The following is an 18231-nucleotide window of genomic DNA, read 5'->3' as shown; positions in this document are numbered from 1 at the left end:
GCAACAGTGATATTGACCCTACTCCCACAATTACTGAAAAGTGTTGACCCAACAAAGGTTACAATGTAAACAGCAATGCAATTTAAAGTAAACAACAATGTTTTTGGACAAATTGTGAAATCTGGACAGTCAGGTCCAAAGAATATTCTGTATATGAAGCTCAATATTGATTTTTTTAAAAGTTGTTTCAGGTGACTGATTGGCACTGGCACTAATTGTTATTCATCCACAACTGCAATTGAGAATTAATTTAACTGACAACTTAATTATTTTAATCCACACCCAGGCCTCTGCCAGTTTCCCAATGTAGGTAAAACATTTTAGGAACAGAATGTTGAGTGGATATTCTGACAATTTTCTGTATGAAGATTGAAAGAATACCTCTGTTCAACTCAGTATTTTCATACTTATTAGAAACATAGCTTGCTGATCTCGATGAAATGAATGATAAAGCCCACGTATCCTCATGTAGAGGCTGGTAGACCGCAGCTCGGTGCAACTACACTGAGGCCCTTTCCAATGCCAGCAAACAAAAATCTTGACAAAACTCTGTCTCTTGCTCCATCTCTGTCCATTAATTTGCCTTTTAAAATAGGATCCGTCCTTGTGGACTGTGCACATTGTTGACATGTTTCAGAAATGTACTACACAGGCCACTTGACACAAAGACAGTCTGAGATTGTAAGTATAGTGGTGATAGAACATAGAACAAAGAAAAGTACAGCACAGAACAGGCCCTTTGGCCCACGATGTTGTGCCAAGGTTTAATCCAATGTAGAATATAATAACTTAACCTAAGCACCCCTCAACTCACTGCTATCCATGTGCATGTCCAGCAGTCGCTTAAATATCCCCAATGACTCTGCTTCCACCACCACAGCTGGCAACGCATTCCATGCATTCACAACTTTCTCCATAAAGAATCTAATTCTGACATCTCCTCTATACCTTTCTCTTAATACCTTAAAACTATGACCCCTCGTACCATCAATCCTGCCCTGGGGAAAAGTCTCTGGCTATTCCACTCATTATCTTGTATACCTCGATCAGGGCTCCTCTCTTCCTCCTTCGCTCTAGAGAGAAAAGTCCGAGCTTATTCAACCTTTCTTCATAAGGCAAGCACTCCAGTCCAGGCAGCATCCTAGTAAACCTTCTTTGCACCCTCTCCAAAGCCTTTGTATCTTTATTCTAAGTGTGGTCTCACCAGGGACTTGTAGAGCTGTAGGAAAACTTCACAGCTCTTAAACTCGATCTCCCTGTTAATGAAAGCCAAAACACCATCTGCTTTCTTAACAACTCTATCCACTTGGGTGGAAACTTTGAGGGATCTATGTACATGCACATCCAGATCCCTCTGTTCCTCCAAGAATCCTGTCTTTAATCTTATATTCAGCATTCGAGTTCGACCTTCCCAAATGCATCACTTCGCATTTATCCAGATTGAACTCCATTTGCCATTTCTTAGCCCAGCTCTGCATCCTGTCTATGTCACGCTGCAGCCTACAGTAGCCCTCTATACTATCAACAGCATTCCAACCTTTGTGTCATCTGCAGATTTACTAGCCCACGCCTCAACCTCCTCATCCAAGTCATTTATAAAAACTACAAAGAGCAGAGGCCCAAGAACAGAGCCCTGTGGAACCCCACTCAACACTGACCTCCAGGCACAATACTTTCCATCTACAACCATTCTTTGCCTTCTGTCAGCCAACCAATCCTGAATCCAGATAGCCAAGTCTCCCTGTATCCCATACTTCCTGACTTTATGAATGAGCCTACCATGGGGAACCTTATCAAATGCCTTGCTGAAGTCCATATACACCACATCCACTGCTCGACCTTCGTCGACCTGTCTTGTCACCTCCTCAAAGAACTCAACAAGATTTGTGAGGCATGACCTGCCCCTCACAAAGCCATGCTGACTGCCTCACCATGCTTTGTCAAATAATTATAAATCTGATCCCTCAGAATTCTTTCCAAAACTTTGCTGACCACAGACGTAAGACTGACTGGTGTGTAATTGCCAGGGATTTCCCTATTACCCTTCTTGAAAAGAGGAACAACATTCGCCTCCCTTCAATCCTCCGGTACGATTCCTGTGGAGAGTGAGGAAGTAAATATCCTCGCCAGCAGCTTAGCAACCTCCTGTCTCGCTTCCCAGAGCAGCCTAGGATAAATCTGGTCTGGCCCTGGGGACTCATCAATCTTAATGTTTTCCAAATTTCCAGCACATCAACTTCATCAATCTTGATCTGGTCAAGAATGTATCCCAGCTCCTCAAAGTTTTCATTCACAACAAGGTCCCTTTCCTTGGTGAAAACTGAAGCAAAAATCTCATTTAGGGTTTTGCCTATCTGCTCAGACTCCACGCACAAGTTCCCTCTGCTATCCCTGATCGGCCTTACCTTCTCCCTAATCATTCTCTTATTCCTCACGTATGAATAAAATGAAAACTTCTCCCCCCATCCCCAATGATCACATTACCCAAGGAAGGCAGCATTGCATACATTATAATGGTTGGACATTTGCTAGTCTAAGATGTGAAGTGAGCAGCTCCTGGATCACAAAACTTTCGAAGGGCATCCAAATTGTGAGACTAGGGTGAATCTTTGCAGCTCACCCAACATTAATTGTGCTTTGTAACCAATACTAGGATTAATTTGCAATGTTCAATGAGATGGTCAAGATTGTTTATGACCAAACATTTTAGCTGACACAGTACATCAGTGCATATGGTTCACATGCAGAATTATGTGATAACAGGTATCACTGCTTGGCTCCCCATTTTAATCCCTGAGCCCCAGGCATAAACTTGTGTGAATGTTTGTTTAATGCTATTGCCTTTGAAGGGCCTCACATGTACAACCTGCTCATCAAAGAGAGAATATAAACTATTTTGCCCACTCTGGAGTGAGTTGCATGATCAGCCCCTCAGTTTCAGTGACTGTTAAATCTTCATGTTCTTTTCTGCTTTTTCCTTCCTGTCTACCCCATCAGCTTTGGTCCCATCCAACTCTTTTACTTAACTGCTTGGCTCCCCATTTTAATCCCTGAGCCTCAGGCATAAACTTGTGTCATGCTAAGTATAATTCTGGTTTCCAGCATCTGCAGTCATTGTTTTTACCAAGTATAATTATGCACTGACTCCTATTGAAGCCAGGGTGGTGATACCCAATGATGATCTCCCTGCATTCCACCTGCCAATAGTAATTCTTGCTCTATTGTCTCCCACCCTCATGTATTGATTTGCCCTCTTCACAATTATTATTGCCTGTGCATCTTAGTATGCTGTCTCCAATAATCACAACTGAATTCTGAAATATCCCACCACCAGAGTGATGTCTGATACTCCCATTTACTTTCAATGGTCAGACCACTTGACAGATCCAACCCCTGTTGAAACTTTATTGCTGGAACAGCACAGCAGGTCAGGCAGCATCCAGGGAACAGGAGATTCGACGTTTCGGGCACAGGCCCTTCTTCAGGAAACTGTGCCTGTGCCCGAAACGTCGAATCTCCTGTTCCCTGGATGCTGCTTGACCTGCTGTGCTGTTCCAGCAATAAAGTTTCAACTTTGATCTCCAGCATCTGCAGACCTCACTTTCTCCTCGAAGATCCAACCCCTGACCAACTTAGAAAGATAGACCTAACTGATGAGTAACTAAACCCCTGATTCATCTCTGTGCATCTCTCTGACTGACTTACCACTACTCCTGAGGCTGGTTGAACTGAATCTGTAGGACTGACCATGGCCCACTCCCCCAACTATAATGATATGGATCCTCCGATTGCCCCACTGACTGAACATGCCTAAGGAGCTGAACAGACATCATATGATGCTCATGACTTTCTGCATTGGAATCTCACAGATTGCAGTATGCCTCTCTGGATCCAACTGAGGACTACTCTCCTTCGAGTTTCAGATATGGCCAGTTGGTTGAAGTACATTACGTGTGTTTGCTGCATGAGCAGCTAGCACTCACTGTAGGTGTAACATTGTCATAGCATGGTGCCATATAGCAAGACATCCAACCCTTAATTGTTCATTGCCAGCAAACATGACAAGCTGCCTGGATTTGAGTCTGTGGTAACAGGAAAAGCGCAGTAGAAATACAGTTAGGCCATACATTCCGAATCAGATGACAATACTCACAGAGGCTAGGAAAAATAAAGCAAAGCTGGGAGCATCCAAGTAAGTGCAAAGTGAGAGAGTGTGAAGAAATCAAGTTAAGAGCTTTGAGCTCCACCCTGTTTCAATGCCTGATTTAGGTGCCTGACCATATGAACAAACTATTCTGGCCACAGCACAACAATGAAAGGTGTTCATGGACTCCAAAATGCAGTACTGAATGGTGAATTGTGTTCCAAGTGATTTGAAAGTTTGCCATGATGATAAGATGAGCTGTTGTGTGTCCAATGCCAATTTCTGTGGATGATCAATGCAGGCAGTCATTGCCCTTGGAGAATGGCCTGAGGTATCAAGGGCAACCTGGAGCTGCCAGGTACACAAATAATCTTTTGTGAGAGAAATTGTCTAGTTTCTCTTCATTGACTGGTAAATTAGCAAGATGCATGATTTAGGCAAGATTAGGTAATAATGAGGTTATTGTTTGCAAATTGGTCTCTTGCCAACCGTTAACAAGATTCTTGCCTTTGTTGGGGAGATTTCACTGCGGTGTTTAATGTAGGGCTAGGGAGGGTGACACTTCCAGCCCTGAAATGGTTAACAACAGCCAGGCGAGCTGCTGCAGGCGATTGCATGACTGCTGGAGCTTGTAAGGGATATGCATAATGTTAATTAAATCTTGGAGCCTGTAAATACCAGCCAGTATCAATTGCCCCATCGAAACTCGGGATTCATAAAGAAACTGATCGGAATCTGTAACTGTTAGACAAGTGTGAATTGCTCTATCGGAACCTGTAACTGTTAAGTGTGAATGGCTCTATTTAAGTCTAAAGTTGATAAGTGTAATTGTCAATTTAGTTAAACTGAAACTATTGAAAATGGCTAGCCTGTCAGACGCATAGTAATTCCTTGAAACAATGAACTATTGAATACGGGATTGGAACCGCTCCCGGGGATGGCTGAGCCATTGTTAAGCACAGCAGGAGCTGGACAGGCACTTCGATGCGGCCAATAGGAGGACGGATCCCCAGCGCGCGCAGATGAATGGACCAATGGGGAAGGCGAACTGACCGGGGACTCCAGGCAGCGCGAAGTATAATTGTGTCAACTTTGAACGGGAAGGGAGAACGCCTTCTCCAACGAATGCATGCTTGTAGATTCGTTGTATCAGTTAAGATTCTGTGAATAAACTGCTGTCTGCGTCTAATCATAGTTGCCAGTGTGAGTCTCTCCTTCCAAAAGAACACGCAAAGACGGGACCCTCCGGGTCCGTCTTAACACCTTACTATTAAATCCTTGGGTGGAAAATTGGACTTCCTTTCTGTCAAGAATCAAATTTTCCTGATCTGAGCAGTTTACCAATTGATTCATCACTACCCACAATCTTATAACACTAGCACTAGCACAATGGAGTAGCAGATCGTGAAGGGGACTGCCAGAGAATACACTCGAATATAGATAGACTGGGCAGATAAATGGCAGGTGGAGTTCAATCCAGGCAAACTTGGAAAATCCTATTCAAGAGTGGACTATACGGTAAACGGAAAAGTCCTGGGTAAAATTGATGTACAGAGAGATCTGGGTGTTCAGGTACATTGTTCCTGAAGGTGGCAATGCAGGACAATAGAGTGGTCAAGAAGGCATACGGCATGCTTTCCTTCATTGGACAGAATATTGAGTACAAGAGATGGCAGGTCATGTTACAGTTGTATAAGAGTTTGGTTTGGCCACATTTGGAATACTGCATACAGTTCTGGTCGCCACATTACCAAAAGGATGTGGATGCTTTGGACAGGGTGCAGAGGAGGTTCACTAGGATGTTGCCTGGTATGGAGGGCGCTAGCCATGAAGAGAGGTTGAGTAGATTAGGATTATTTTCATTAGAAAGATGAAAGTTGAGGGGGGACCTGATTGAGGGGGGACATGAGATGTATAGATAGGGTGGATAGCAAGAAGCTTTTTCCTATAGTGGACCCTCAATTACTAGGGGAGATATGCGTGGAAAGTTCTTTACACAGAGGGTGATGAGTGCCTGGAACGTGTTACTAGCTGAGGTGGTAGAGGCGGGCACGATAGCATCATTTAAGATGTATCTGGGTAGATACATGAATGGGCAGGGAGCAGGGGGGATACAGATCCTTAGAAAAGAGGTGACAGGTTTAGATATAGGATCTGGATTAGTGCAGGCTTGGAGGGGCGAAGGGCTTGTTCCTGTGCTGTAATTTTCCTTGTTCTTTGTTCACATTATTCTGGGGCTGAGAGGATTCCACTCAATGGATCAAATAGCCTCCATCTGCACTGTAACATTTCGCATTTGTGTCAAATTCTCTAAGTATATGGCGTAAATGGATATTACACAATACAAGAGGCACATAGTTTTGAGAAGAATAAGTTGATTTGGGTGTTGATTTAGGAGTTGATTTGATCCTGTCTTACCTGAGATCAGTCTAATAAATGTACAGATTGGTGAATATTTACCATTTGAATGATACAACAGTTTAAATTTCTGAAGTATTCCTGATGTTCGTAGGCATTTAAATGGAGTTTAATGTGGAGTTAGCAGATAGATTGGCACAAATCAATGAGTCAAGGGGTCTCATCTGTGACTCTATAACACAGTTGATGGAGAGAATAGAGGAAGAAAGAAATATCTGAGAAATTGGAGTTGAGCCCAATACAACAAAGGAGGTTTTGAGGAATGGCTTAGTGAAAGACTTCAGAGGCTAAGAGTATAATCTGTTAAAGGTTTGTCTTTCATAGAGGAAGTGAGGTACTGACACCGAGGACTGATCAGGAAGGTATATGTCATGGTGTATCAATGATGAGGATTATTGAACTAGAGAGACAGGCCTGGATTTTCATGGAGTCAGAATGACTCCAAAAACAATAATCTGACTCTCTAGAGGGTGATATGAAGGGAATTGAAAGCAAAGAACTGGATATTTCACTAAATCTTCTGAAGTTGTCAAACTAATAGCTTATGCGGGATGGATTTAATTTTATGTGGGGAAATATGTGGAATGCAATATTCTGAAAGATATTAGGTTGAAGAGGGTGATGTGGAGAAGACATGCAGTGGAGAAGTAAATACTATAAATATAAGTTTTTAGTCAACATGTTGACACCAGTTGCAGAGAGTTTATTAAGGCAACAATGTGATGCTTATTAAAGATTAAAATGATTCATCTGGGAATATAATGTTTGAAATATAAAACCATTGAATTATGAATACTGTGTTCACTGACAAAAAAGAATTCAGATCAGATTGTTTCTGATAATGTAAATGCTACAAATGTAAGAAATTTAGCATTAATCAAACTTTAGATGTTTAGTTATTTAAGATTTGCTTATCTATTGGCATTGGCATTGTGATCTGTTGATCTAATTGGCTATACTGCCTTTATGTTTTGAATATAAGACCAGAAGACATAGGAACAGAAGTGGGTTGTTCGACCCACTGAACATGCTCAGCCATTCAATGAAATTGTGACCGATCTGATAATCCTCAATTCCACTTTCCATCTTATTCCCATGGCAGTGTTTGCTGATGCCCACAACTACAGGCAACAACGCATGTACGCTAATTTAGAAATATGAATGTGAACATATCCAGATGATGCAGTACACAACACCACATGCAAGTATCATACTGTATTGAAATGGGGTTCAGCGGCAGAGAGGTCACAGGAGGAGAGAGTCGGAGGGGAGGGAGAAAATAGGGGTGGGAGAAGACAATCAGATGGAGTTGTGAGAAGAGAGAACCAGGGATGGGGAGAGAATCTAGAGGAGGACAGACAGAAGCTGTTTAAATTTGCATGCATTAAGTAAAATGGTGCAAAGCACACATGTACCAATATCATCAAATGCAGCCAATCCTCATACTCCTTGATTTCCTTAAACCTAGCTTAGGCCGTTCTCCACAGTGAATAATTTTACAGTTTTACAATCCTCATAGAGGAATTCCTCCATACATCTATCTTGAATGCACGATCCTATATTTTGAGATAATGTCCTTGATGAATTTTGTATCCTCAATTTTCTAAACAGATTCTATTAATGTAAACTTTGAGTTTCAATCAAAGTAATTGGGATACATTTTTATTTTATTCATAATTTTATTTTATCTTCCCTGCTCACAGGTTGTTATAGAGTTGAATGAAGAACAGAGATCCAAACTTGTTTTGAAAAAAAGCTCCCCATCGCAGTTGATTAATACAAAAGACAACACTTTTTACGTATGTCCATATCCGTTCTCTACTCATACTTCAGGACAATATAAACTGTTCAAGTAAGAACTTGTATCTCTTGGTTAATCTTTTACAACCATTGCCAGCACATGTGTGATACTTGAAGTGCACACAGGAATGCACCTACATTATCCAACTGATTATACAAGCCATATTTTGAAAAACATCCCATAAATAATTCATTAAACTTAAATGGATTCAGTAAGGATAGTCTAATAAATATCATTTGGTCCCCAGAATGATTTAATCATTGCTTTGAAAATTCAATTGGTTTGTATCTTCCACATCCATACTTAAATTTCTTTACACACTGGAGTGATATTGGGTTAATCAAAAATCATTGTTTACTTCATAAATTGCAATGAATCTATAAGTCAAGTTCAAATCTGGAAGGTTCTTGTTTCAGCAATATAATCATGATCCCACAAAGTAATGAGCTGGATTTTACTGTAAGCCTTGGGATAATGAATCACATGGAAATCATTAGCCCATGCTCGGCTACAGTGAGTATCATCATTATATATCAAAACAATTGGTTTCTATCCCACTACCTCCTCAACCAATATGCTCTAAATTAAAATCACCATAGTCCTAGTAGACCATAGGGTTGCACTCTCGTTAGAGAGGGACTGGTGGTGGTTTAACCTGAGGGTCACCACTCCTCAGGTGGCAGGATAGTTTGAGAAGGAAAGTCCTTCATAGTACCCTCAACTAGTTTGCCCTAAATTGCCATGGTCTTCATTCAGTTATCAACAGCTATTAACTGGAGTTGCATCTGCCATTTAATTTGTACAGTTCACCAACAGTAGCTTTAATGATTTTAAAACAAGTTGTGGTAATATTTTATCTCTTTTGCAATCATCTGGTGACATGAATTGTCCAACTTGATGTTCATTCCATTGAAATGTGTTATGTAAAGATTAGACAATCTATTCAACCGGATAGCTATTAAGTTGCTAGATCTAAAAATTCACTCTTCCATTTGTATCATGCAATTAGGGGGGATTAAATAAAACCCACTTATAGGCTCCTCTGATTGTAAAAATACACTACTTTTGGCTGTTGGACTTCTGTTTGTGGATTTCCTATGGTTACCATCACAATTAAGGGATGCTATTTCTGTACCTATAATGTCCGTGTGATTCAGGCCCTACCAGTTTTAAATAACAAACTTTACTGCACATTGATGAATAACAATCTTGTTTCTTCTATAATTGTCCTCCAGCGCATCTCCTCCATTTCTTGCACTTCCGCCCTTGAACTCCACCCGTCCAACCGCAACAAGGATAGAAACCCGCCCCCCCCCCCACCTCCCCGGTCCTCACCTCCACCCCACCAATTTCGGATACAATGCATGATCCTCCATGCATTTCCACCTACCCCCACCAATCCACCCTCCACTCCCAGCACCTTCCCTTGCCACCACAAGAGGTGTAAAACCTGCACCCACACCTCCCCCCCTCACCTCCATTCAGGGCCCCAAAGGATCCTTCCACATCTGGATGAGATTTTCCTGCACATCCAAACACCTCATTTTGTGTCCATTGCTCTCGATGTGGTCTTGAGGAGACAAGACACCAACTTGCGGAAAGTTTCAGAGAACATCTCCAGGACACAATCACCAAACAACTCCACCGCCCTGTGGCCGACCACTTCAACTCCCCTTCCAACTGTGCCAAGGACATGCAAGTCCTGGGTCTCCTCCACCACCAATCCTAGCCACCTGATGCCTGGAGGAAGAACACCTTATCTTCCACCTTAGGACCCTCCAACCACATGGGATCAATGTCACTTTCACCAGTTTCCTGATCTGCCCTCCTTCCACCTCATTCCAGATCCAACCCTCCAACTCGGCACCGCCCTCTTGAACTGTCCTACCTGTCTATCTTCCTTCCCACCTATCTACTCCACCTTCTGCTCTGACCTATTCCAATCGCCCCCCCTCATCTTCATCTACCTATTGCCCTCCTAGCTATCTTTCCCCCAGCCCCACTCCTTTCCATTTATCTCTCTGCCACCTGGCTCCCCCCACCCCCACAACATTCCTGATGAAGGGCTTATGCCTGAAACATCGAGCCTCCTGCTCCTCAGATGCTGCCTAACCTGCTGTGCTTTTCCAGCACCACACTTATTCATGGTGGCAGATGGAAGAATGAAGAGAGTCAAGCCTTACTCACTTACTATTTGACCACTTCAGGCTGCACGTACACTGTGGTATCACTAGGCTATTCTGATTGTGTTTTTACCATGTCTCTTTCTGTTTATAATCTCTATCCCACAGTTGATTATGCTCTTTTAAAATATAGTTCTGTTTCAGGCATGCAAAATTCTGAATGCCTTTCCCACACACATCATATGTAGTGTCTTAGAATTTCATAGCAAAGAGATTATATGTCGTCCAACTTCAATTTGGTAAATTAAATCACTTGAAAACATTCTAATTGGCATATTGGACAGGAAGGCCTTAGAAATATTGATATAATGAATGATCACTTAGCACACTTCTAAAAATTCACTCACTCCTGACTGTTCATGTCCTAACTTGAACTGGTATGTTTGTGGATAATTAGTATGCAGGTACTGCAACTGCACACCCTTACATCAGAGCCAATACTGAGGCTAAAAGATGAAGTGCTATTATCAGAAAGAATGCTTGGGAACAGGGAAACATGGACAGCAAATTCCAGATTTTCACACTTCGCTGCACAAACTGCACACTACAGAAGTTGATAATCAATTTGTTATATCTTTACAGTAACTGTTATTAATCTCACCATGATCCTCAATACAACATTAAAAAAAACACAACAATGTACATTTGAATAATAATTCTTTTCTCATGCCTACTGGGGCATGACACGTGTAAAGCATGCACGTCTGTTTACTTTGCTGGATTTTCCTGGATCAGAGCTCTAGCCTGTCATAAAAAGTTATAGCTTGAATGGTGCCACATGGCTAACCATGAAATTCCCCAATTCTTACAGCCTGTCATAGATGTACTGAAAGAATTAGATAATCAACCTGTTTGGCCGCAGTACTTTGCATGACACAAACTCCATAGTGGGATGCATACTCAGTGCTTCTGACTTAGGAAGGGTTATCATTGCTGCCACAAGATCTCCTATTATAAATTAAGACTGAAATAAATTTTGGTTAACTGTGCAACATAAACTAGCAGGAAAACTAAAGGAAAAATGAAAGTTCATGGGGAGAAAGAAATAGCAAGACACGTCGTAAGAAGATAAGAACCTTTTACAAGAGGTTGCTAATGAGATAGTACTTGCATTCAGGCAGGATTCCATTGGACTAGAAAGTAACATGTACAATTGCCCTGTTCAAGGAGTGAGGGAGGCAGAAATTAGGAAACTATAAGCCAGTTAGCTTGATGTCTGTCATGGAAGAAGGTGTTAGAATCAGTCATAGAGTCATAGAGATGTACAGCATGGAAACAGACCCTTTTGTCCAACCTGTCCATGCGGACCAGATATCCCAACCCAATGTAGTCCCACCTGACAGCACCCGGCCCGTATCCCTCCAAACCTTTTTTATTCAGATACCCATCCAAATGCCTCTTAAATGTTGCAATTGTACCAGCCTCCACCACATCCTCTGGCAGATCATTCCATACACGCACCACTCTCTGCGTGAAAAAGTTGCCCCTTAAGTCTCTTTTATATCTTTCCCCTCTCACTCTAAACCTATGCCCTCTAGTTCTGGACTCCCCAACCCCAGGGAAAAGACTTTGTCTATTTATCCTATCCATGCCCCTCATAATTTTGTAAACCTCTATAAGGTCACCCCTCAGCCTCCGACACTCCAGGGAAAACAGCCACAGCATGTTCAGCCTCTCCCTGTAACTCAGATCCTCCAACCCTGGCAACATCCTTGTAAATCTTTTCTGAACCCCTTCAAGTTTCACAATATCTTTCCGATACGAAGGAGATCAGAATTGCATGCAACATTCCAACAGTGGCCTAACCAATGTCCTGTACAACCGCAACATGACCTCCCAACTCCTGTACTCAATACTCTGACCAATAAAGGAAAGCATACCAAAGATACTTCACTATCCTATCTACCTGCGACTCCACTTTCAAGGAGCTATGAACCTGCACTCCAAGGTCTCTTTGTTCCATAACACTCCCTAGGACCTTACCATTAAGTGTATAAGTCCTGCTAAGATTTGCTTTCCCAAAATGCAGCACCTCACATTTATCTGAATTAAACTCCATCTGCCACGAGTGTGCTCTTAGAAAAGCTCAAGATAATCAGGAGAAGTCAGCAAGGATTTGAGAAATGGATTAAGCAGTTAATTGGAGTTCTTTAAAGGAGTAACATTCATGGAAACAAGGAGAACTTGCAGATATACTATAGTTGGGCTTCCAGAAGGCATTTGGTAAGGTGACACATCAAAAGGTTCTTGTGGAATTCAAAAGTTCATGGTTTGGGGTAACATAGCAGCATGGAGAGAAGATTGGCTAGCTGACAGAAAATGGTATTTGTAAATTGGTGTTTGTCAGATTGGCAGGATCTGACGAGTAGAGTCTCGCTGGACCTCAACTTTTCACAATTTACATCAATTACTTCAATTAGGATAGTGAAGGCCTGGTAGCTAAATTTGCAACTGAAACCAAGAAAGGTAGGAAAGTATGTCATGAAAAAGAAATAAGGAGCCACTGCTCTTATTAAGCATAATTCCTTCTGTACTTGTTCTAGACTTTATAAACTTTAAAGTTATGTGAAACCTGGGAAAACATATTTGTATCTGAAATAGGTCTTGTAGCTATTCGGGACTAGTAAACATTTAGATTGGTTCCGTCAGCTTAGACTATAATTGGAAAAATTGATTTACATCTTACAATATAAAGTTAAATTGAACTCCAAAATCTTACACTGCTCATTTGTTACCTTCTTAAGGCAAATTAGTGATTGACAACAAATACTGGAATTGTTAGCAATTTCCATATCATGCAAATCAACAAATAAAAATGATAATGACATGAAGAGATTCCTCAGATACTGAAGTAGTCTATATCTAAACACAGTAAGAGCTGGACAATATCCAGGCTTGGGCGGAACAAACTGGCAAGCAACATTCATGCCTTACAGAAGCTGGATAATGGCTATCTCCAATAACAGACAATCTAATCATCAACCCTCCTTGTCATTCAATGGCATTACCATCACCGAATCCCCCACAAACAACATTCTGGAAGTCACCATTAACTAGAAACTGATCTGGATTAGCTATGTAAACACAATGGCCATAAAAGCAGGTCAGAGGCTCAGAATCCTGGATCAAGTAATTCACCTTAAGTGACTCCCCAAAATCTGTCCACTCTCTACAAGGGTCAAGTCAAAAGTGTGATGGAATACTCCCCACTTCTCTGGATGAGTGCAGCTCCAACAACACCCAAGTTTGACATTATCCAGGACAAAGCAGCCTACTTGATAGACACCACATATTCCATCTTTAATGCTTCGTAGGAGTAGTGTGTACCATCTTCAGGAAATCAAAGATCCTTAGACAGCACCTTCCTAACTCATGATCACTTCCATCTAGAAGGACATATACAGCAGATATATGACACCACAACCATATGCATGTTTCCCATCAAGTCACTTACTATCCTGACTAGGAAATGTATTGCTGTTCCTTTACTGTTGCTGAGTCAAATTCCTGGAATTGTCTCCCTAATGGCATTGTGAGTCTACTATTGTACATGAAGGCAGCTCACCGCCAACCTCTCAAGGGCAACTAAGAATGGGCAATAAATGCATGCAAGATTTAATTTAGAAACAGCTGTGAAAAAATACGATTAACAAGTAGACTAGAGAGAATTAAGAGCGAAGAGAAACATTCAGTGAATAAAAAAGAAATCAAACAAGTTAGCAGTACAGGAACTCATGCATGCAGAACATGAAACCAGTATCCCAAATCACATTTAAAGAAAAAAAGCAGGAGAACTAAATCTAATCTAAAGTTGAAAATGTTTGTCACAACAGAAATAGGGAGCTACCATTCTATTCATTGTAATATAATGGAATTGAATATAAAATCAGAAAATGCAGACTCAACAGTTGCAATAACAACAGCACGTACGGATAGAAATGAATTTGAAATAAAATTGATTTATTTGTGTAAATTTGAAATAGTACATTCTGTATGTATAACAATTTTTCAGTGATTAAGCACTTTGTTGGTAACTTTATTCAGCATTACAATTATACAGTCACTAAAACCCATGCAAAACCTTAAAATGGAGCCTGGCTTAGCCTGGAAGACACACAAATTCCCTTCAGTTCACAGGTGGTGAGTACACATCAAAATGTTCAAGCAGTTTGATAGGTCCAGAACATCTGATCATTGGATGACAAAAAATGGCAATTAGCACATGCCTGCCTAAGATCATTAAATTATAAGAAATAGGAATGAGAGTAGGCCATTCAGCCCCTTGAACCTGCTCCACCATTCAACAGGATTATGATCCAATATGCCTTCCGTTCCACTTTCCTTCCCTTTCCTTGTAACCTTTGATTCACCTACTGATCAAGAATTTATCTCATCCTAACATATACATAAGGACTCTGCCACCACAGCTCTCTGTGGCAAGGAGTTCCAAAGACTCTCAATGCTCTTCGAGAAGAAATTCTTCCTCATCTCAGTCTTAAATTTGCACCCCTTTATTTGGAAAGTATGCTGTTTGGTCCTAGACTCTCCTGTGAGGGGAAACATCTTCGCAGCAGTTAACTTGTCAACCTCCTTAAGATTCCTATATGTTTTAGCAAAATCATCTCTCTAAACTCCAATGAGACCCAACCTGTTTAACATTTGACGATAAGACAATCCCTTGATAGTGATCATTCGAGTGAACCTTCGCTGAACTGCCTCCAATGAAATAATCTTTCCTTATAATGAGAGGACCAAATAGCCCGAGTCCCTTTGTGTTGTAGCTTTCTGCAGTTTTTCTCCACTTGAATAATGTTATTGAGTCATAGAATTATATGGCATGGAAAAAGACCCTTTGGTCCAACTCATCAATGCCTGTCAGATATCCCAAATTAATCTAATCCCATTTGCTAGTATTTGGCCCATATCCCTCTAAACCCTTCCTATTCATATACCCATCCAGATGCCTTTTAAATGTTGTAATTATACCAGCCTCTATCACTTCCTCTGGGAACTCATTCCATACACGGACCACCCTTTGTGTGAAAAAGTTACCCCTCAGGTCCCTCTTAAATCTTTCCCCTCTCACCTTAAACCTATGTCCTCAACCCTCATCCCAGGGAAAAGACCTTGGCTATTCACCTTATTCATGCCCCTCATGATTTAATAAACATCTGTAAGGTCATCCATAATCCTCAGACGCTCCAGGGAAAATAACCCTCGCCTATTTAGTTCACACCCTCCAATCCTGGCAACTTCCTTGTAAATCGTTTCTGAACCCTTTCAAGTTTTACAATATCCTTCCTATACCAGGGACAGCAGAATTGGATGCAGTATTCCAAAAGTGGTTAATCAATGTCCTGTACAGCCCAGCATGACCTCCTAACTCCTATACTCATTACACCTACCAATAAAGTCAAGCATACCAAACGCTTTCTTCACCATTCTGTGTACCTGTGACTCGACTTTCAATGAACTATGAACCTGCACTCCAAGGTTACCTTGTTCAGCAACATTTCCCAGGACCTTACCATTAAATGTATAAGGTAAAAACAATGACTGCAGATGCTGGAAACCAGATTCTGGATTAGTGGTCCTGGAAGAGTGCTGCTGTGCTCTTCCAGCACCACTAATCGATTAAATGTATAAGTCATACCCTGATTTGCCTTTCCAAAAAGTAGCACCTTGCATTTATCTAAATTAAACTCCACCTGCCACTCTCAGTCCACTGGCCCATCTGATCAAGATCCCGTTGTACTCTGGGGTAACCTTCCTTGCTCTCCACCACACCTCCAATTTTGGTGTCATCTGCAAACTTACTAATCATACCTCCTATGTTGACATACAAATCATTTATATAAATGATGAAAAGCAATGGACCCAGCACCAATCCTTGTGGCACACCACTGGCCTAGGCCCCCAGGCTGAAAAGCAACACTCCACCACCACTGTCTGTTTCTTATCTTTGAACCACTTCTTATCCAAATGGCTAGTTCTCCCTGTATTCCATATGATCTAACCTTGCCAACCAGTCTCCCATGTGGACCCTTGTCGAATGTCTTACTGAAGACTATATAGGTCTCGTCCACCGCGCTGCCCTCATTAATCCTTTTGTTTGTTTCTTCAAAAAACTCAATCAAGTTAGTGAGACATGATTTCCCATGCACAAAGTCATGTTGACAATCCCTGCTCAGTCCTTGCCTTTCCAAATGCATGTAAATCCTATCCCTCAGAATCCCCTCCAACATCTTGCCCACCATTGATGTTAGGTTCACTAGTCTGTAGCTCCCTGGCTTTTCCTTACCACCTTTCCTAAATAGTGGCACAACATTAGTCAACCTCCAGTCTTTTGGCACCTTACCTGTGGCTATCGATGATTCAAATATCTCAGCAAGGGGACCCACAATCACTTCTGTAGCTTCCCACATTCTTTTGTTCTCCCTTCCAAAATGAACAACTTTACATTTTTCTACATTTTCCCTCCATTTGCCAACTTTTTCCACACTAACAACCTATCAGTATCTCTCTGTATATTGTTTGTATCCCTCTTACAACTTGCTTTTCCACCTACTTTTGCATTGTCTGCAAATCTAGCTATAGTCCATTCACTTCCTTCCTCCAGGTCACTAGTATGCATTGTAAATAAGCCCTTACCCCCACTCGCTGTTTCCTGCCTGTGAGCCAATTCTCTATCCAAACCAATATACTACCTCCTATAATCTTCTGGAAGTTCAAATACAACACAGCTACTGGTTTTACCCTATCCACTCTGATTGAGATTTTCTCAAAAAACTCTTAAAAGCTCTTAATATTGGGTGGCACGTGGCCTAGTGGTTAACACTGCTGCCTCACAGCGCCAGGGTTGGATTTCAGCCTCGGGCAACTGTCTGTGTGACATTTGCACATTCTCCCTGTGTCTGTGTGGGTTTCCTCCGGATGCTCTGGTTTCCTCCCACAGTCCAAAGATGTGCAGGTTAGGTGAATTGGTCATGCTAAATTGCCCATAGAGTTACATGCATTAGTCAGGGATAAAGATGGGGAATGGGTCTGGGTGGGTTACTCTTCGGAGGGTTGGTGTCACTAGTTGGGCCGAAGGGAATCTAATTTAAAACATTGTTGACACGATTTACCTTTCATAAAGTCATGCTGACTCCAGTTGATAAGATCATGACTTTCCAAATGTTCTGAAATTACTTCCCTAACAACTGATTCCAGTACCTTTCAACAATAGACGCTTGGGCTAATCAAACTATAACCACCCGCGTTTTGAATAGGGGTGTCACATTAGGAGTTTTCCAATCCTCTGGTACTTCTCCAGAATCTAACAATTATTGGAAAATTACAACAAACTTGTCCACTATCTCTGGAGCTACCTCTTTTAGGATTCTAGGATGCAAGCCATCAGATTCAAGGGCCTTGTTTGCATTTAGTTCAATGGTTTGTCCAATACTACTTCTTTAGTGAGAGTGATGGTACTTAATTTCTCCTCCAAATTCTTTAGTATTAATAGATGTTTGACCTGCAATGCAGTAGTCTCACAGGAAGACTGCTGTCCACAACAGAGAAACTTTACAGAAACCTTCTGGTGCTGTTAGTCTCACCTCCCTTTCACTACATTGCTCCTCATGCCCCAACTTGTTCAGCAGCGTTCTCTTGCTGCAACTATATGGATTGTTGGCTGTCATTAC

The sequence above is a fragment of the Chiloscyllium plagiosum genome, chromosome 18 (assembly GCF_004010195.1).
Source record: "Chiloscyllium plagiosum isolate BGI_BamShark_2017 chromosome 18, ASM401019v2, whole genome shotgun sequence".
In the NCBI taxonomy this organism is placed as follows: Eukaryota; Metazoa; Chordata; class Chondrichthyes; order Orectolobiformes; family Hemiscylliidae; genus Chiloscyllium; species Chiloscyllium plagiosum.
Note: the sequence above shows the minus strand (reverse complement) of the source record.